Genomic DNA, 21911 nt, shown 5'->3' on the forward strand with positions numbered 1-21911 from the left:
GTAGTATATGGGGCTTTTAGGGTCTATAGAAATCCCAGTCACAAATGTCCTAGGGGTTGTATAGGGTTAATGGAAGTCCCCATCAAAAAGGTGTCCCTGCACTATGGGGTCTATGGGAATTTAGTATGGGTCGGCATGTATAGGGACAATGTGAATTTAACATGGAAAAGACACCTGGAAAATTGAACACGACGTCATGTTGTTTACAGGGTCAAAACTATTTATAGAGTGAAATGGATTTATAGGGACAAAGATTGATAGGGACAAACATAGACATGCAGAGACAAACAAATACACATTCAAACAAAAAACATGGAAACACAGAAAAACGAAATGTTCTAAAGAAAGACTCATAGATAGAATAGAGAGACTCTAAAAAGAAAAGCCTATTGCATCGGTACAAAATATTTATTCATCTATATGCATGGTGTATCTGGCCTGTGCTTTGGTCTAAGCACTATTCATTTAATACATAAACATTTTGACATGAACCAAACCTTTTTATAAGTTATTTAGTTCTTGGTTCTAGTAAACTACTTTTTAAAACTATATTTCTGGCCTCTCTGAACATCACTTCATATATAACGTACTTACAATAAATGTTTATATAATTGCAATGCCATTAGCTGGTAAAGTAACATTTCCATTGGCAAGAATGTTACCATGTGATCAAAATGAAGTGCGTTTATTTCTGTATGAACTGTAAGGAGAACTACTTTTCTATGAATACCCACTTATATAAATAAGTCACGTGTACAGCATAGGATAAACACTGCCAGAGAAGGCAAACACGAAGTAAGCATCAAAGGAAAAGATCATTCCAACAATTTAAAAAAAATGAATAAATTAGCCAACCATTGGTTGAAGGACTGATAGCATGATGACCTTATTGAGATCAAGCAGGACAATCCCAAGTGCTATAAATAGCTATGTAATAGAAAACCACAAACATGTATTACTATGCTCAATCAAGATTTTTTTTTTAACGATACAAACAAAATAACATAACTTACAGAACGCATATAGAATGCATTGTATTTGTGTTCATTCTGTATCGTATTTCTGTCCCAGTTAAACAAAAATAAAAAAGAAATCCATGAACAACTCATATTTCTGTCACAGTTAACACTGGTAAAAAAATCCATGAACAACGCAAATTTCTGTCACAGTTAACACTGGTAAAAAAAATCCATTACCTACTTGCATTTATGTCACGGTTACGTTACACACATGTAAAAAGGTCCACGACCAACTTGTATTTCTGTCACAGTTGCACACAAATAAAAAATCCATGACTATTTTGCATTTCTGTCCTAACAGTAACCTCTTCATGTTAAGCGCCTAGCAAAGCAGCTGTTAGTACCATTATTAAAAGTCTTTGGTATGATTTGGCTGGGGTTCAAACCCATGACCTCCCTCATCCAAGGCAGACTCTAGAAACAATAGGCCATTGAAGCGGTCTCCATTTCCAAATAAAAATGTATGTATACATGTTCATATGTATGTATGTAAGTATGCATTTCTGTGCACTTGTACATATATGCATGTATGTATGCATGCACATACATATGTATGTACCTATACATGTATGTATGTACATATGTATGTATGCGTGTATGTATGTATGTGTGTACGTATATATGTATGTATATATGTATGTATGTATGTATGTATGCAAGCATATTTGTATGTATGTATATATGTATGTATGCATATATGCATGTCTGTATATATATATATATATATATATATATATATATATATATATATATATATATATATATATATATATATATGTCTGTATGTATGTATATATGTATGTATCCGAGATCATGGCACATCAGCAGAATAACCCCAGTCATATGGTGCCAATCAAAAGCTGAGCTATATAAATATAAAACAAAAATTGAAATAGGACAAATTAATGAAATGTAAACAAGCAGTATTACAAGATCAAAAGTAAAATGTAAATAGTTTTGAAAAAATTAATGTATATACAAAATAAAAGATAAAGGCAAAATATACCATATCTTGAAATAGTGGGTCAAAACTTGTGTATATAATCATCGTTCTTTCAATAAATCTGTACTTTTCTCTGGTGGTACATCATCAGAAAGTTTCTTAATTGAGTTAACGTCATAAATGTTTTGCTTGACAATTGTAAATTAACACACTTGGGAAGAAAGCATTCCATTGTCATCAGACACTTGTCGATAGGGTTCTGTGGGTGTAAAACCATTTTTCTGCACATGATAGGCTATACATGGTAGCAAGTATATTTGCTGGAGGAAGAACCTGGAAAAACCACGGGAAGATCCACTGACCCATGGGAAGCAACACTAGCTGGGTATGCTCTGGTTGAGGTTGCCCATCAGGAGGTATGTACACATCAGGTATATGTGTCCTATATGTGGCTGAGGTTGCCCATCAGGAGGTATGTACACATCAGGTACATGTGTCCTATGTGTAGCTGAGGTTGCCATCCAGAAGTATGTACACATCAGGTACATCTGTCCTATATGTGGTTGAGGTTGCCCATCAAGAGGATTCCACAAGTCAGGTACATGTGTCCTATATGTGGTTGAGGTTGCCCATCAAGAGGTATGTACACATCAGGTACATCTGTCCTATATGTGGTTGAGGTTGCCCATCACGAGGATTCCACAAGCCAAGTGCATGTGTCCTATATGTGGTTGAGATTGCCCATCAGGAGGATTCCACAAGTCCGGTACATGTGTCCTATGTATGAACAACACAACACAAACCTCATTTCAGTAATTTGTTCTATACAAGGGATGCAACTCTCCATTGATGTGTCTGACATTACAAAGCTTGTTAGTGCAGTTTTCTTTTCACATATTATGTCAAGTATTTAGAATACACGGTCATGTATAATATTTTTGAAGTCATTATATGGAAGCTCCATACAGAAACCGGTGAATGCACTGCAGCTTTGACTGAAAGGAAAATACAACTTTGACTTGCATTATCGATTGTCTAACTTTGGAACCAATGAAGCCATTACATAAATATTAAGGCAGTTATATATGTCTAGGCAGATATTTATCATAGCCATGTAGTCTATCTCATATCATTACCACGTCTCTTGCCTCAATGCGTAGGTTATAGAAAAGGAAAATATAATCATGTACATCCATGTACAGGCATAACTTACCTGCCAATGTAAATATTTTATTTAAACTGTAGCATTTTATTCGTTTAGACTTGAGAGTGCTTTGTATATTCACTGCCTAAATTTCAATGTCACAATAAGGAATAATACAAGTTAAAAGCATGGCTATTTCTTCAAGCTGTCATGTTTTAGATTAAATATTGCATCATTATTATGTCCAACAGTGTCTGAACAACATTTTTTAGTGCAAAAGGTTTTGTTGTCTTGGTTCTGGATGAAATTGTTAGTACCTTGGTTAGGGGTACTGCAGTTGCTGGTGTCTTGGCTCGAGGAAGAGTGGTTATTAATGCCTTGGGTGGAGCTAAAGCAGTTGTTGGTGCCTTGGTTGCAGATGTAGTTGCTATGGAACATCATCTAAAATCAGCTAAGTTCACATTAAAAGACACATCTTGGATTTTTCTGTCTGACGAGTTGAAACTTTGCCTTTGGGTGCTGCACCTGAAATTAAAATTACAACTCTCAAAGGTAATCATACAAACATGAACACACATGGCTCACAACCCTTCCATTTCTATCTCATACACTCGTCAAAGACTAATTAAAAAAAATATCGTGTGTCGATGAGGAACATGGAATTTAACAAGTTGTATCAAAATCAACACAGGCATTGTGTCTTAATCATCAGCTCTGAAAAATCTGTGAAAAGTTCTAGTCAATCCCACATAATCATTCCTTGATCATCAGTTTCAAGTATCCACCACTTGATAATCAATCTCATAACCACCACTTGATAATCAATCACATAAACACCACTTGATCATCAATCTCATATAACCGCCACTTGATAATCTATGTCAAATAACCACCATTTTATTTGATCATCTTGCATCAGAAGGCTGACTCCAGTGTGTTTTCTGAGTAGGACTTGTATTCAAAGTTTCAAGTCATGACACAACAATGGAATTACCATTGTGCTTAAAATATGATAATGTTGTTTTCTTTATTTTTATAAAATTTCAGCAATGGCAATGTTAGCTTGTATCACTAACATGTACCATGGTTCCCACACTTTTCTAAAGATAAATTTCCGGGTCATTTCCAGAGTTTTTCCGGGACCAAACTACACTTTTGAAGGTTCAAATATGACCACTACTGAATGGAATTAAAGAACATTTTAGATTATAGATGCATTTTCTATATTTAACGATGTTTCTCTTTCAAGACTCTCCAAAAACATCTAAGTCAGAAAAGATGATCACATACAAAACCAGAAAAAATATCACACAAAACAAGTTTGATTACATTCATACAAACTGGCAAGTAAAGTCATTTCAGTGCCCAGAATAAAAATTCTAACTTTATTTTGCTAAGTGAGAACAACATAATGAACATAAGTCATGTTTTGTTTCCTTTGAAATCGTTAATGATAAAAATTCTATAGCAATTGTATATGCATGTTAAAATTCTCGTAGAAATTAACAATTCCTATTACAGTATATAAAAAGAACAATAAATGCAAATAACTGGAATCATGTCTTGTAACAAAAAGAGTTAACTCCTTCCATGGAAAGGAAAGATACAGATATCGATCTGACTTTGAAAATAAAAGTCTAGTAGACGAATCTAATCCACTGGGCATTTGTACTGACTCAGTTTATATGTTTATTGCAAGCAACCAAACGATCCATATTTGGTATATTCTGTATATTCTGGTTAGAACTCGATAAATTTAACTCCGGATCAGTTCAGTTATGACTCAATTATGCAATTGTTTCGGGCATCAAGTGGTGACGGAAAATTCCTTGGGTTTTTTATGACTTACGGTCGGCAAAAAGTTATCATTTCTGCTTGCTTTTTCCCAATTTCCTGGTACCATGGGAACCCTGAAGTACATAAGCCAATGGAAAAGAACCATTTAAGATGCAGGTAGATATCAATGAGTATTGTCATGCCAATACAGGTCTGGAGTAGAACCAATGAAGTTGTTGGTGTCAGTGAGTCTGGTGTGACAATAAAAGTCTGGAATAGAACCAATGAAGTTGTTGGTGTCAGTGAGTCTGGTGTGACAATAAAAGTCTGGAGTAGAACCAATGAAGTTGTTGGTGTCAGTGAGTTTGGTGTGACAATAAAGGTCTGGAATAGAACCAATGAAGTTGTTGGTGTCAGTGAGTCTGGTGTGACAATAAAAGTCTGGAATAGAACCAATGAAGTTGTTGGTGTCAGTGAGTTTGGTGTGACAATAAAAGTCTGGAGTAGAACCAATGAAGTTGTTGGTGTCAGTGAGTTTGGTGTGACAATAAAAGTCTGGAGTAGAACCAATGAAGTTGTTGGTGTCATGAGTTTGGTGTGACAATAAAGGTCTGGAGTAGAACCAATGAAGTTGTTGGTGTCAGTGAGTTTGGTGTGACAATAAAGGTCTGGAGTAGAACCAATGAAGTTGTTGGTGTCATGAGTTTGGTGTGACAATAAAGGTCTGGAGTAGAACCAATGAAGTTGTTGGTGTCAGTGAGTTTGGTGTGACAATAAAGGTCTGGAGTAGAACCAATGAAGTTGTTGGTGTCAGTGAGTTTGGTGTGACAATAAAGGTATGGAATAGAACCAATGAAGTTGTTGGTGTCAGTGAGTTTGATGTGACGATAAAGATTTGGAATAGAACCAATTATAAGCAATATTTGTCAATGAGTTTGGAGTAACAGTAAATGTCACTCTCATGGAATTTGCTGTGCACTTGCTCAAGGCAATGGTTATATGTTTATATTGCAATTTGTACAAGGCAAAATTTTATATTGCAATTTGTACCAGGAAATGGTTATCCGTTTATATTACAATTTGTACAAGGAAAACGTTGTCGGCTTATATTGCAATTTTTACAATGTAAAAGTTGTCGGCTTATATTGCAAGTTGTACAAGGTAAAAGTTGTCGGCTTATATTACAATTTGTATCAAAAGTTGTCGGCTATATTGCAAGTTGTACAAGGTAAAGGATGTCAGTTTATATTGCAATTTGTACAAGGCAAAAGTTCTGACTTATATTGCAATTTGTACAAGGCAAAAGTTGTCGGCTTATATTGCAATTTGTACAAGGCAAAAGTTCTGACTTATATTGCAGTTTGTACAAGGCAAAAGTTGTTAGCTTATATTGCAGTTTGTACAAGGCAAAAGTTGTCAGCTTCTATTGCAGTTTGTACAAGGCAAAAGTTGTCAGTTTATATTGCAATTTGTACAAGGAAAAAGTTGTCGGCTTATATTGCAATTTGTACAATGTAAAAGTTGTCGGCTTATATTACAATTTGTACAAAGCAAAAGTTGTTGGCTTAAGCTGCAGTTTGTACAAGGCAAAAGTCAGCTTATATTGCAGTTTGTACAAGGCAAAAGTTGTCGGCTTATATTGCAAGTTGTACAAGGTAAAGGATGTCAGTTTATATTGCAATTTGTACAAGGCAAAAGTTCTGACTTATATTGCAATTTGTACAAGGCAAAAGTTCTGACTTATATTGCAGTTTGTACAAGGCAAAAGTTGTCAGCTTATATTGCAGTTTGTACAAGGCAAAAGTTGTCAGCTTATATTGCAGTTTGTACAAGGCAAAAGTTGTCAGTTTATATTGCAATTTGTACAAAGTAAAAGTTGTCAGTTTATATTGCAATTGTACAAGGTAAAAGTTGTCAGTTTATATTGCAATTTGTACAAAGCAAAAGTTGTTGGCTTAAGCTGCAGTTTGTACAAGGCAAAAGTTGTCAGCTTATATTGCAGTTTGTACAAGGCAAAAGTTGTCAGCTTATATTGCAGTTTGTACAAGGCAAAAGGTGTCAGTTTATAATGCAATTTGTACAAGGAAAAAGTTGTCGGCTTATATTGCAATTTGTACAATGTAAAAGTTGTCGGCTTATATTACAATCTGTACAAGCAAAAGTTGTCAGCTTGTATTGCAAGTTGTACAAGGTAAAGGATGTCAGTTTATATTGCAATTTGTACAAGGCAAAAGTTCTGACTTATATTGCAATTTGTACAAGGCAAAAGTTGTCGGCTTATATTGCAATTTGTACAAGGCAAAAGTTGTCAGCTTATATTGCAGTTTGTACAAGGCAAAAGTTGTCCGCTTATATTGCAGTTTGTACAAGGCAAAAGTTGTCAGTTTATATTGCAATTTGTACAAAGTAAAAGTTGTCAGTTTATATTGCAATTTGTAGCAGGTAAAAGTTGTCAGTTTATATTGCAATTTGTAGCAGGTAAAAGTTGTCAGTTTATATTGCAATTTGTACAAAGCAAAAGTTGTTGGCTTAAGCTGCAATTTGTACAAGGTAAAAGTTGTCGGCTTATATTGCAATTTGTACAAGGCAAACGTTGTTGGCTTATATTGCAATTTGTACAAGGCAAAAGTTGTCGGCTTATATTTCAATTTGTACAAGGCAAAAGTTGTCGGCTTATATTGCAAGTTGTACAAGGTGAAGGATGTCAGTTTATATTGCAATTTGTACAAGGAAAAAGTTGCGACTTATATTGCAATTTGTACAAGGCAAAAGTTCCGACTTATATTGCAATTTGTACAAGGCAAAAGTTGTAACTTATATTGCAATTTGTACAAGGCAAAAGTTGTCAGCTTATATTGCAGTTTGTACAAGGCAAAAGTTGTCAGCTTATACTGCAGTTTGTACAAGGCAAAAGTTGTCAGCTTATACTGCAGTTTGTACAAGGCAAAAGTTGTCAGTTTATATTGCAATTTGTACAAGGTAAAAGTTGTCAGTTTATATTGCAATTTGTACAAGGTAAAAGTTGTCTGTTTATATTGCAATTTGTACAAAGCAAAAGTTGTTGGCTTAAGCTGCAATTTGTACAAGGTAAAAGTTGTCGGCTTATATTGCAATTTGTACAAGGCAAACGTTGTTGGCTTATATTGCAATTTGTAAAAGGCAAAAGTTGTTGGCTTATATTTCAATTTGTACAAGGCAAAAGTTGTCGGCTTATATTGCAAGTTGTACAAGGTAAAGTATGTCAGTTTATATTGCAATTTGTACAAGGCAAAAGTTGCGACTTATATTGCAATTTGTACAAGGCAAAAATTGTGACTTATATTGCAATTTGTACAAAGCAAATGTTGTCGGCTTATATTGCAATTTGTACAAGGTAAAAGTTGTCAGCTTATGTTGCAGTTTGTACAAGGCAAAAGTTGTCAGTTTATATTGCAATTTGTACAAGGTAAAAATTGTCAGTTTATACTGCAATTTGTACAAGGCAAAAGTTGTCGGCTTATATTGCAATTTGTACAAGGGAATGGTCATATGTTTATATTGCAATCTGTACCAGGCAAAAGTTATCAGTTTATATTGCAATTTGTACAAGGTAAAAGTTGTCAGTTTATATTGCAATTTGTACAAGGTAAAAGTTGTCTGTTTATATTGCAATTTGTACAAAGCAAAAGTTGTTGGCTTAAGCTGCAATTTGTACAAGGTAAAAGTTGTCGGCTTATATTGCAATTTGTACAAGGCAAACGTTGTTGGCTTATATTGCAATTTGTAAAAGGCAAAAGTTGTTGGCTTATATTTCAATTTGTACAAGGCAAAAGTTGTCGGCTTATATTGCAAGTTGTACAAGGTAAAGTATGTCAGTTTATATTGCAATTTGTACAAGGCAAAAGTTGCGACTTATATTGCAATTTGTACAAGGCAAAAATTGTGACTTATATTGCAATTTGTACAAGGCAAATGTTGTCGGCTTATATTGCAATTTGTACAAGGCAAAAGTTGTCAGCTTATGTTGCAGTTTGTACAAGGCAAAAGTTGTCAGTTTATATTGCAATTTGTACAAGGTAAAAATTGTCAGTTTATACTGCAATTTGTACAAGGCAAAAGTTGTCGGCTTATATTGCAATTTGTACAAGGGAATGGTCATATGTTTATATTGCAATCTGTACCAGGCAAAAGTTATCAGTTTATATTGCAATTTGTACAAGGTAACAGTTGTCAGTTTATATTGCAATTTGTACAGGACAAACGTTATCAGCTTATAGTGCAATTTGTACAAGGCAAAAGTTGTCAGCTTATATTGCAATATTGCAATTTGTGCAGGGATTGTTCATTTTCTTACTGTCCCTTTGCCTTTTGAAAATGATTAAGGTGTTTTGTGTGGAAAATATCTATACCCATAAAACAGAATGATCTACTCCTAAACACAACTAAGGAAAAGAACTTCCAAGTAATTTCTGTAGTATCCTGAACACAACTAAGGAAAAGAACTTCCAAGTAATTTATGTAGTGTCCTAAAAACAACTAAGGAAAAGGACTTCCAAGTAACTTCTGTAGTGTCCTTTCACAACTAAGGAAAAGAACTTCCAAGTAATTTCTGTAGTGTCCTAAACACAACTAAGGAAAAGAACTTCCAAATAATTTCTGTAGTGTCCTGAAGACAACTAAGGAAAAGGACTTCCAAGTAATTTCTGTAGTGTCCTGAACACAACTAAGGAAAACAACTTCCAAGTAATTTCTGTAGTGTCCTAAACACAACTAAGGAAAAGAACTTCCAAGTAATTTCTGTAGTGTCCTGAAGACAACTAAGGAAAAGGACTTCCAAGTAATTTCTGTAGTGTCCTGAACACAACTAAGGAAAACAACTTCCAAGTAATTTCTGTAGTGTCCTGAATGCAACTACGGAAAAGGAGTTCCAAGTAATTTCTGTAGTGTCCTGAAGACAACTAAGGAAAAGGAGTTCCAAGTAATTTCTGTAGTGTCCTGAACACAACTAAGGAAAAGGAGTTCCAAGTAATTTCTGTAGTGTCCTAAACACAACTAAGGAAAAGGAGTTCCAAGTAATTTCTGTAGTGTCCTAAACACAACTAAGGAAAAGATCTTCCAAGTAATTTATGTAGTGTCCAGATATCTGGCCTTAGCAGAAGGTACATTAGACTATTTTGTACATGTCATAAAAGCTGCCATTTCACACCTATTGCAATGGACATGTTGTGTATAATGAGGGCAATGCCCATGTATGGGTTTCAGTTAAAACAATTATTTATAGTCTGAATTCAAGTTTCGTATGGTTTGGTTTACATTAAATGTGTACAAATATAACTTAAATAGTATAACACCGATTCAGATAGCACTTAGCACTGCTTTACATGACCTATGTACCAATATACCTTACACAGTACTTAGTACTGCTTTACGTGTGTACCAATATACCTTACACAGTACTTAGTACTGCTTTACATGTGTACCAATATACCTTACACAGTGCTTAGTACTGCTTTACATGTGTACCAATAAACATTACAGTGTACTTAATACTGCTTTACATGACCTGTGTATCAATATACCTTACACAGTTCTTAGTACTGCTTTACATGACCTGTGTATCAATATACCTTACACAGTTCTTAGTACTGCTTTACATGACCTGTGTATCAATATACCTTACACAGTTCTTAGTACTGCTTTATATGACCTGTGTACCAATATACCTTACACAGTTCTTAGTACTGCTGTACATGACCTGTGTACCAATAAACATTACAGTGTACTTAGTACTGCTTTACATGACCTGTGTATCAATATACCTTACACAGTTCTTAGTACTGCTTTACATGACCTGTGTACCAATATACCTTACACAGTTCTTAGTACTGCTTTACATGACCTGTGTACCAATATACCTTACACAGTTCTTAGTACTGCTGTACATGACCTGTGTACCAATAAACATTACAGTGTACTTAGTACTGGTTTACATGAACTGTGTACCACTATATATTACACTGTAATTAGCATAACTTTACAATAGCTGTGTACCAATATACCTTACACTGTAATTAGCATTGCTATACATTAACCGTGTACCAATATACTTTACACTATATTTAGCACTGCTTCACATTAAATCTATACCAATAAAAACTTACACTGTACTTAGAACTGGTTTACAATCATGTACAAATGTAAATTTAAACTGTACATAACACTGGTTTACATTAATCGTGTACCAATATATCCTGCACTGTACTTATAACTGGTTCACATTAGCTGTGTACCAATATATATTAACACTGTACTTAGCATTGCTTTAGTTTAACTGTGTACCAATATACTTTGCACAGTACTCAGCACTGGGCAACTTCAGTAAACTAGTGGTAGACTGTCACATGATACTAACATAGCTGCACCCATTTTAAGCTTAATGGAAAGGTCTATATTCCCCCAATACAGGCATCATCTGCAGATTCGGGTTCTTCAATTAAACATAACCTTTTCAGCAAAACCTTTAACCAAACACTAATGCAAGATTTCTGTATCGTGACCTAGAAACTAAATTCATAGGATAATCCAGTGTGTCATGGAATCAAGTGTTGGTATTTTCATAATAATTAATGTCACTGGTGATTAAAACTTAACAGTTGCTTAGGAAACATTTTGTAAATTAAACAAGATTACCTTGAATATATGTTACGTCCTCCCCATTTAATACCCTCTCTGGAGGTTTGGGTTCTTCAGTTAAACATAATGTCCAGAAACAATTATTTCCATAAAAGTCTTGGCATAACTGTGACATCTGGTTATTTCAGCCCTAGAATCAATAGGGTTCTCTATTATCTATGTGAAAAGTCCATTAACTTTAGCCATGGTATGTAGTCTATAACTAAAGCAATTGTATGAAAACCATTTTCTTTCTGTCACTTTGATCTTGACCTTTCAACCTCAAAAACAATAGGTCTATTTCTAACCCAATTTGTAAGATATCTACAAATTCTTGTGAATGTACATGGCTAGTGAGTTAAGATCTTGTGTAGAAACCATTTTTATGTTAGATACAGCCATATTGACCTTTGGCCTTTGGCTAAATTTGATAGGTTTCTTCCTTGTTGCAAGTGCAAGCCAATCACAATCTGTGGCCTTAATATGAAGTAACATGATGTAGAAATAATGTTAGTGAGCAGAAACCATAGCATCTTTTATGTCTGTGACCCTGACCTTTGACCTATAACACTGCTTTAAACCAGCATTCTTACTTACCCTATGTGCAAGCCATCTACACAATTTGGTTCTTGTATTTCAAGAGAAACTCAGTGTGCATAAGCCATTTTTCTTTCTTCAGCCACAATGATCTGGACTTAACCTTATGACCCCCCCCCCAAAGGAAAACCATAGTTATTCAACATTCACCCGAGACAATTATGGCTAGTGGAAACAGTGTTCTGGAACAAATGCCCTTTTGCACATGAAAGACTCCAAGCTCACAACAAAGAAAATGAATTAACCAATGGCTGAGCTTGATACATGATCTATTAGGTATTTGATAATGTGATTTCCATGATGTCCACATCCATTAACTCAAAACTAAAATATATCATCAATGTTTCAATTGGAGGAAATTGATGCTACATTTGTCATTGTGTATGGAGGCAACTATGATTATTAAGTCTGGTAAAATTCTCTTAAATATAACTTGGAATTGAAAAAATTCCATGTTTTCTTTATTTAGCATTGACACAGCCATAAGTAATGACAAAACAATCACTGTCATAAAACAGATAAAAGTAAAGTGTCTTCTATACCATGATACTTTGTATTCACATTCTGTCAAGCATTCTTCAAAAAAAGTCACGAAAAGATTGTATACATTTAGTAATGGTACCATATTTAATGGTTTGTATATATTTAGTAATGGTGCCATATTTAATGGCTTGTATACATTTAGTAATGGTGCCATATTTAACGGTTTTTATATATTTAGTAATGGTGCCATATTTAATGGTTTGTATACATTTAGTAATGGTGCCATATTTGATCATAAACTGACAGTGCATACAAAGCTGATAGTCATTTATGCCAGAATGATACCTGCTAGGTCTGGATGAAACTGGTCAAATCTTTTGTTTAGTGACGTTTCAAAAAGTAATTGCTGACAGTCACACGATGGATAAAACAGATGTGCCTGACTTGATCTAGGCCATAGAACAAAACTCTATTGATCTAAATCATGCCAAAACCTTACCTGATCTTGACCTTGTCAAAACTTCATCTGATCTAAACCACACCATAAGGTCAATGATCTAGGCTATATCATAAGCTTACTTGATCTAGACCGTATCATAAGCTTACTTCATCTAGGCTATATCATAAGCTTAATTGATCTAGACTATATCATAAGCTTACTTGATCTAGACCATATCATAAGCTTACTTCATCTAGGATATATCATAAGCTTACTTCATCTAGACCATATCATAAGCTTACTTCATCTAGGCCATATCATAAGGTCAATTCATCTAGGCTATATCATAAGTTTACTTGATCTAGACCGTATCATAAGCTTACTTCATCGAGACCATATCGTAAGCTTACTTCATCTAGACCATATCATAAGCTTACTTCATCTAGACCATACCATAAGGTCAATTGATCTAGGCTATATCATAAGCTTACTTGATCTAGACTATATCATAAGCTTACTTGATCTAGACCATATCATAAGCTTACTTCATCTAGGCCATATCATAAGCTTACTTCATCTAGGCCATATCATAAGGTCAATTCATCTAGGCTATATCATAAGTTTACTTGATCTAGACCGTATCATAAGCTTACTTCATCTAGACCATATCATAAGCTTACTTCATCCAGACCATATCATAAGCTTACTTCATCTAGGCCATATCATAAGCTTACTTGATCTAGACCATATGATAAGCTTACTTGATCTAGACCATATGATAAGCTTACTTCATCGAGACCATATCATAAGCTTACTTCATCTAGTCCATATCGTAAGCTTACTTCATCTAGACCATATCATAAGGTCAATTGATCTAGGCTATATCATAAGCTTACTTGATCTAGACCGTATCATAAGCTTACTTCATCTAGACCATATCATAAGCTTACTTCATCTAGGCCATATCATAAGGTCAATTCATCTAGGCTATATCATAAGTTTACTTGATCTAGACCGTAGCATAAGCTTACTTCATCGAGACCATATCGTAAGCTTACTTCATCTAGACCATATCATAAGCTTACTTCATCTAGACCATATCATAAGGTCAATTGATCTAGGCTATATCATAAGCTTACTTGATCTAGACTATATCATAAGCTTACTTGATCTAGACCATATCATAAGCTTACTTCATCTAGGCCATATCATAAGCTTACTTCATCTAGGCCATATCATAAGGTCAATTCATCTAGGCTATATCACAAGTTTACTTGATCTAGACCGTATCATAAGCTTACTTCATATAGTCCATATCATAAGCTTACTTCATCTAGTCCATATCATAAGCTTACTTCATCTAGTCCATATTATAAGCTTACTTCATCTAGTCCATATCATAAGCTTACTTCATCTAGTCCATATCGTAACCTTACTTCATCTAGTCCATATCATAATCTCACTTGATCTAGTCCATATCATAAACTTACTTGAGCAAAACACCTACCTTTTAATTCTTTGGCAACAGCTCTCTCCTCTTTTTCCAGCATGGCTCTTAGATCTGCTTGGTTGGTCTTGATCAGACAGTCTTTAAACTTTGCATAGGTGTCCCGATCACTTTGTTTAATCTGTCGTATCAGGTCTCTTATCTTGTCAGATGTTGTTTTCTGATCCTTCATAAAAGAAACAAAGTGAAATGTTTTTCAATTCTCACTTTAAGGAACAGAAGATGAATACAGATTTTAAAATCAGTTCTTCAGGATGAGCAGAAAGCATAGTCATGTCCCTCCGAACAATTTCTGAATTTCCTGTTTCCAACCATCACTGAAATGTAATATTCTGGTTGCTTGCAATGGCAGGCTTCAACATCTCCACTTAAAACATCTAAGTCAAATAGAACCAGTTTTATGCAACTTGCTCTCTCGAGTAATGTAAAACATAACATGTTTAATCCTGTTGAATACCTTTGCTCATAAATACTACAGACTCACATCCATCTATAGCTGAGAATTCTTCATGGAGAGATTCAAAGTAATATTTATTGTTTTATTCTGATTGAGTTCTTTAGTAATTCAACCATGATAATACTATTTTATCCTTATAGAGTTACAACTGCTCAGATATGGTATAATCCAAATCAATAAACTTTAAACATTGAAGCCGGATGACCATGTTGTCTGGCTCAAAGCGTGAAATTAGCAACTCTTTTGTCTTACCCTGCATAAGTCAGTTCTGTCGCATGATACCAGGAAGTATTACCCTATATTATATTAGAATAGAGCCATAATGCCAACACTATGGAACAAATCAAATTGTTCACTGATATTATTCTTTATAATGGGAGATTTCAGTCAGTGGTTGGAGGGAAAGGAAACACACCTAAGTGTAAGAGTAAATCCCTATCATGTGGGAGGTTCAAATGTATGTAAAAAATAGATTTATCCCCGGCAGTATTGCTGTACTTCATGAAGCTGAACTCTATTGTTTTCCTGGGATGATGAACTAGTTAATGATCCTGAATAAAGATGGCTTAAACATTGTCATCAAGACAACCAAGTGTAATACCATTTGTTTCTTCTACATGAATAACTTTATTTGCCCATGATGTCTGAGTGTAGTGATGTCCAAATATAGTTACTAGTGTTAGCTTCATGAAACAATAGGAGAGCTGAGTGTAGTGATGTCCATTAATATTTACCAGTGTTAGATCATGAGACAATGGGAGGGATGAGTATAGTGATGTCATTAATAGTTACCAGTGCTAGCTTCTTGCTTTAAAAAAAAAAAAAAAAAACAAAGCAGAAAAATTGTCATCAGCTAAGACCGGAGACTGATATTTGTAAGCCATTTTTTTCATGACATCATTAAAAAAAAATGTGTCATTTACCCTCATGTTTAAGGTGGCAGCGATCTAACTGAAGAGATACTCTCTACAACAAAAGACATGAGTGTTTTCTGCATAAGGCTTGTAAGACAAGTGCCATGCATTAGGATTTCATGGGCACTTCTGTCATGGTAAGCAGATCAGTAAACCATTCGAAAGGGGCAATCAGGATTAATATGCAATTAGTGCCTCGTATTTTCTGGTTAAATTCAGAATAAGAACTGTTGGGGGATTCCTTCTCATTCGATAGAAACGGTGTTGACAGCCCATCCATTTGGATCCAGGAATGGGGGCATGAAAGTGAGCAGTTTGTTGTTACACCTAGTTTGAAGAAACAAACTTCTACCATCAGCTGACCCCATAGGTTACACACTGTGGATGATTGATGGAGGAGCCACATTTTGTGGAGTCACTGTCCACACTTTGATAGAAAATTGACAAAAATGAAGAGCATGCCTGGGATTTGTTGTACCGGAATGCTTATTTGATGTTGAAAAGACCACCAACGGTAGTCCCATGTCAAAAACATAGTATAGGTAACTTCTTACAGGTTATAGCCAGTCAGCGTTTTGTGCAGGCAATGCAGAATTCATGATTGTTTACTGCAAACACCTGCATTTTTGTGCATTCAACAGCTATGTTGTCAAAGAATATCTTAAATTATAAACAAATCCTACCAAATATGAGATAATAGCTATCAAATATCAAAATAAAGTTTCAATTGGTTTGACATCCTAAATCAATAATTTATCTGCGAAAGGAAAAGAAAAAACCATTAATAATCAAACTAAAAATTGAACTGAATGAAATGGTAATTAAATATATGCTGATTTACATGTATACATAAATATATGTATATTTATATCAGAATATAGTAATAATATATGTCAAATACGCCAACCTCTGAACAAAAACATCTGTACTGCAGAACTAGATAGCTGAAATATAGCATCATCATTGTAAACACGTCGTATGAAATGGTAACAAATTTGCATGAAATATTTGAATGTTTACAAAAATAAATAAAAATGTAATATACATTATACATTATAACTATCTGAATAAAACACCATGAAAAAAAACCTGGATGGCTAACAGAAAAGGATAAAAATCCACGGATTCTCAGTGCTGTTTACGGTTTGCCGCTAAAGTTAAAACGACAGGTACACGAACCAACACCAAACAAGAGAAAGAGTGGTAATCTATAAGAGTTAATTCCCTTCGTTCAAATATAGTACAGACATAGTTGTACAAGCCAATGGGAGGGCTGGATTCACGAGGAAGCAGAGGTAAATCCTAACATTATTGTGACTGAGTAAAATATCTGATGAACAAACAGATTTTTGATGTGATATTTGTTCTTTAAAACAATTGTGAAAAGGTGTTTTGGAATAACTATGATACTTTTTGCATAGCAGATAACGCTCTAGCAGGTGTACATCATTTTATTGCTAATAAAAATGAGTGACTTGGCTGTGATATAATGTGATTTTTGTTTCTCTATCAGGATAGTGCTAATGTTAAATGTAATTACAACAATACCAGCCAAGCTCCCATCTCCACACAATCACAATTTATTCCACTAGTTCTTGAAAACCTCAAGCTAAGAATTATCTCGATTGTATTTAAGTATAACTAAGATGAATTTGTTCCTTACTGAAGTGTCATGGGTCACAATTATCACTTACTTATGCCTGACTAAGAATTATCTGATTTTCTGCAAGAAATAATTTTGACAATTCACTTTAGCAAAATGATCCATTTTACTACTGAACTATTTCAAGATGGCTGTGAGGTCAAATGGCAAGTATGGCCGCCAAGCATGCAAATGAACCAAGTTCAACATGGACGTATTTTCTAAGTATGGCCACCAAGCATGCAAATGAACCAAGTTCAACATGGACGTATTTTCTAAGTATGGCCACCAAGCATGCAAATGAACCAAGTTCAACATGGACGTATTTTCTAAGTATGGCCACCAAGCATGCAAATGAACCAAGTTCAACATGGACGTATTTTCTAAGTATGGCCACCAAGCATGCAAATGAACCAAGTTCAACATGGACGTATTTTCTGATTGTATATGCACAAAACGCAGCCGAACATAAAACAGCTGACATTATCATGTGGGAGACAGTAAGAAAATGGCTATATTTTTATACATATCGATAGCCAACACATATGAGAATAAAACAAAACAACTGTCTTGCTCTGTGTGAATAAGGTATTTATTTTATTCATTAAAAGCAACTATCCTCTCTGTATTATATTTTGAAAGAATGTTTAGATATACAGTCATACAGTGAAACAGAGCAGATCAGCCTTCTGAGTTACTAAATATGTAATATAAATATATAGACTCTTTCCGCTAAATAAAAGTTATATGATAATTTAATCTCAAATGGGTAATGAAGAAATAGATTTTTTCACACAGTCGATGAAATATATACATCACTGACTTGGTTTAAGCATATAGCCTCTTTGCATTTTCATTGAATACATCTATATTGATATTCTTACCAAGATGTCCTGCATCGTCACATCATCAAAAAGTTCTTCTTCGAAAATGTAATCAGAGACTGTGCTAAAATTCAAATCCCTCAACAATGCTGGCTGACATCGACTGAGAACTTTCCGATGAAGTTTTCCTGAAATAGACAGTGTTTAGATTAGGTGAAATGATATTTCTTTCACGTCTAATTACCCATGACCAATGAGATGACTATCAGTTTAGACCAATGCATGCAGCTGGTTCATGCTACGTAAAGTGTCATCATGCTGGAAATATCTACACAAAAATATTCGACTTGGAAGGTAACTTTGATAAAACACTCATAAAGCATTGTTTATTTTTTCTAGGGTACAATGCAACTTTTTTTCATAAATCTGAAATCAGTCTTTAGAAATTTTCAAATAAAAGTGAGCCAAAAATTGTATCACTTTTCAATTTAAAGAAAAATGAATTTCCTCTGTAATTCCATAGGCATCATTAAATTAAATAGTTCTCTCCTCTACCAATTCATTTACAAATCTGTCCATTTACACAGCATCTCAAACTATGCCATTATTGTTCTGTCCTGCCTTTATGTATCAAGGAAATATACTTCTCTGTATAAAATATCTCTTTAGTTTTAACACGTTCATCTTTGGAACAATTTTATCATCATATTGGATATAGGCCTGTTCGATAAGGGTTGTTACCAAACCTGACAGTATGATCCCTTGAGGAGCTCTTTGGTACGTTGAAATCAGAAACTGTGTGTGAATTTACAGCCCTATTTCTGGTGAGCAATTCTCACATTATGGATGCATCAACTAGCTAGTTGCTAACCCTACGTGATAGTGAATAAACAATACAAACATTTTTATCTTGCATTTGTAAAAATTTATACTTTATTCTAGTTTTTGTACTCGTCAATTGGTCGTACTTGATTGGACAGGTTGATCGTTCCGGAATGGAGATGGTATGATAAACACTGATCATTCCGGAACGAATTTAATCTCCTGGATGGACAGGTCTGACGAATCAAGTACGACCGAGTGACACCATTACATGAATAGTCTTATAAATAGGGAAAAAAGTAAATAATTCGTATCAAAATGACATAAATCATATTTTATTTTGCTTTATATTATTATTATAACAAAAACAAATAATAATTTGTGGGTGGAAACCGATATATACATAGAGAACATGTAAATACATATGTTGTTCGGTGTGTATTTCGGTTTTTCAGTGTATTTCGTCTAATAATACAAACCCCGTTTCAAAAACGAGAATGTTTAATGTGGTAAAAAGTGTAAAGAACTTAGTCAATTCATTCATTATTGATGGTTTCTAATCTGACTTTGAGTCGAGTGGCCCTAACACCATCATATTATGCGCGTTTCATGCTTAACGAAGTTTTCAGTACAATAGACGGACATGCTCGGATCCATTTCCAGTTTCTGGACAAGTCCATTTTCAGCAAAGGGGTGTATCACCGCTATGTACATACCTAAGTTGTCTGCTTCCGATATTTACAATGTCGAACCAAGCAAAGGAAAATGACAACTGCGCTTTTCATGTGGATTTAACAAGCGGTTTAATTTCTATGTTCATGTATGCAGAGGGATATAATTCCAAACTCTCAATGTTATGTAATTTACGCAATTATTCAGCAATTGCCGAACAGGATGAACTACGTCATCATGTTGTCTGATGGAAATAAACTAGGCTATAGTGTACGCAATATGGCGCCGTGTTAGTATGGAAAGTTCGTTAAGCATGAAATGGTGCAGGGGATGCCAGCATTAGTGCCATTCTGGTCACAGTCAGGTTAGAAATTATAAATCAATCATTCAATTGACTTAGTTCGGTGTACTTTTTATCACATTAAACATTCTCGTTTTTTAAATCGGTAGGGGGGTGAGCTTCTGTGCCCGAGAATAGAACGTTCACAGGTGCTCGACGCGAGCTTGATGTTAAGAGAAAAAAACAATCACCTAAAGGAAAAAAAAAATCATACAGAGTGAAAAAATACCCTCACTATCATAATATAGAAGAGAGAAGGTACGGAACTTCCAAATACTTCACTCCACCCATGACCCTCGATTTCCTTCCGCTCTAACACAAACATCGACTAGAATACATCTGAATACTTTCAGAGCCAAACAGAAAATTCTTTCCACACGGCCCGCAATAGACATCACGTGATTGATGCCCTTGTGTCCTCATCTTTGGAGGATTGTTATTTGAAAGAAGATATTTTTGCTCTCATACATGCATCAACTAAAATAAATTATACTTTTCAGCGCCAAATACCTATACACTGGTTCTGTACTAAATATAAATTAGAAAAAAGAATCTGCGAGTAAAGATTAAAAATTAGAAAACCAGCCTGTCCTCTCCTCACTAAGCCATACAGCTGTTATAAATAGAATATGAGGTCAAAAGTTTGAAAGTAGAACCAGCACGTTTCTTGGTAATAGGATAGTTGCTATAAATAGAACATACTACTCTTAGGAAAGTGCACGCAGGTCCACAGAGAAGCGTACTCTTATATTGTAGTTACGTAGAAGCCGTCTTTTCTAAAATACGGTCTGTGGGATTAATGGGATTTTAATAAAAACGAGAAAACAAACAATTTTTTTTTGGGGGGGGGGAAGGTGGATATACCGAAAAGCGTAATCCATATATGTTTACGCGTAAGGCGTAATTTAGTGAAAAAAAAGCATAATGATTACGCCAAAAGCATAATGGTTGGCATGTATGGAATCACCAGTCAAAGCTTGATCTATGTTAATCAAATGCTACTTTTTCATTCTCATCTTTAACCAAGCATCTACTATATGGGCTCACTGAATGTTCATTGCAAAGTTTGTTTACTTATTTTTCTGTGTGAGAAATGCAGCACAGTCAATTCGTCTGTAACAATAAATGTATTATTTGTGCATTAGATAGATAACGGTAAAGATTGCAGGTCCAGAACAAACACTCTGTTTCTTTAAGTGAAGAGATTTTTTTATGTGCATAGAGTATCAGTTCTTTCTTCTTTGATCACTGAATATCTTAGATGTTAACAATAATGGAAATGTGAGTTTACTCTGTATAAAACATTTTGATGTAAAGGTGAAGAGTTTCACTATAAAACAATGAAGGTAATAACTGTATGATAAACAGTCTTCTAAAAATAATGAATCATGGGAAATGTAAAGGTATCATTTTGTGAAATCGATAGTTGCTGAATAAATAAATTCTGCAAAAATACTAAGTAAATTTATGATTGAATCTTCAATAATGTATATACCTGTCTGAAGTTCTAGTCTGCATTAATGTTGTGAACTTAATATATATGCTTTGTTTCCGTTCTATATCAACATCGTTTTTAATTAGGCTGGAACTAGATTTTCGTCAAGGCTATCTGGTTACAACTAAACAAGTGTAAACAACTAGACCCTAGTCCTACGTGACAAATAAAAATATTGGGTACCAT

At 34.5% G+C, this 21911-nt stretch overlaps 2 long non-coding RNA genes across 2 annotated transcripts in view; one reads left to right on the plus strand and one right to left on the minus strand.

Annotated features, from left to right (window-relative positions):
• Window positions 1-389: 389 nt before the first annotated feature.
• On the minus strand, window positions 390-20607 carry LOC149772529 (uncharacterized). The gene is made up of 4 exons (XR_016417669.1): window positions 20466-20607; window positions 18457-18584; window positions 14560-14725; window positions 390-3631 (listed from the first exon to the last, which is right to left on the minus strand). It is a non-coding gene; the product is annotated as an uncharacterized LOC149772529 (long non-coding RNA).
• The window catches only part of LOC149772530 (uncharacterized), a 47977-nt gene continuing 44657 nt past the window's right edge, over window positions 18592-21911 (plus strand). Inside the window, exon 1 of the long non-coding RNA XR_016417670.1 lies at window positions 18592-20254. This is a non-coding gene — a long non-coding RNA (uncharacterized LOC149772530). The remainder of the gene's footprint in view (window positions 20255-21911) is intronic.

Source organism: Sinohyriopsis cumingii, unplaced genomic scaffold (genome assembly GCF_028554795.1).
Source record: "Sinohyriopsis cumingii isolate HCF-2022 unplaced genomic scaffold, ASM2855479v2 utg001397l, whole genome shotgun sequence".
In the NCBI taxonomy this organism is placed as follows: Eukaryota; Metazoa; Mollusca; class Bivalvia; order Unionida; family Unionidae; genus Sinohyriopsis; species Sinohyriopsis cumingii.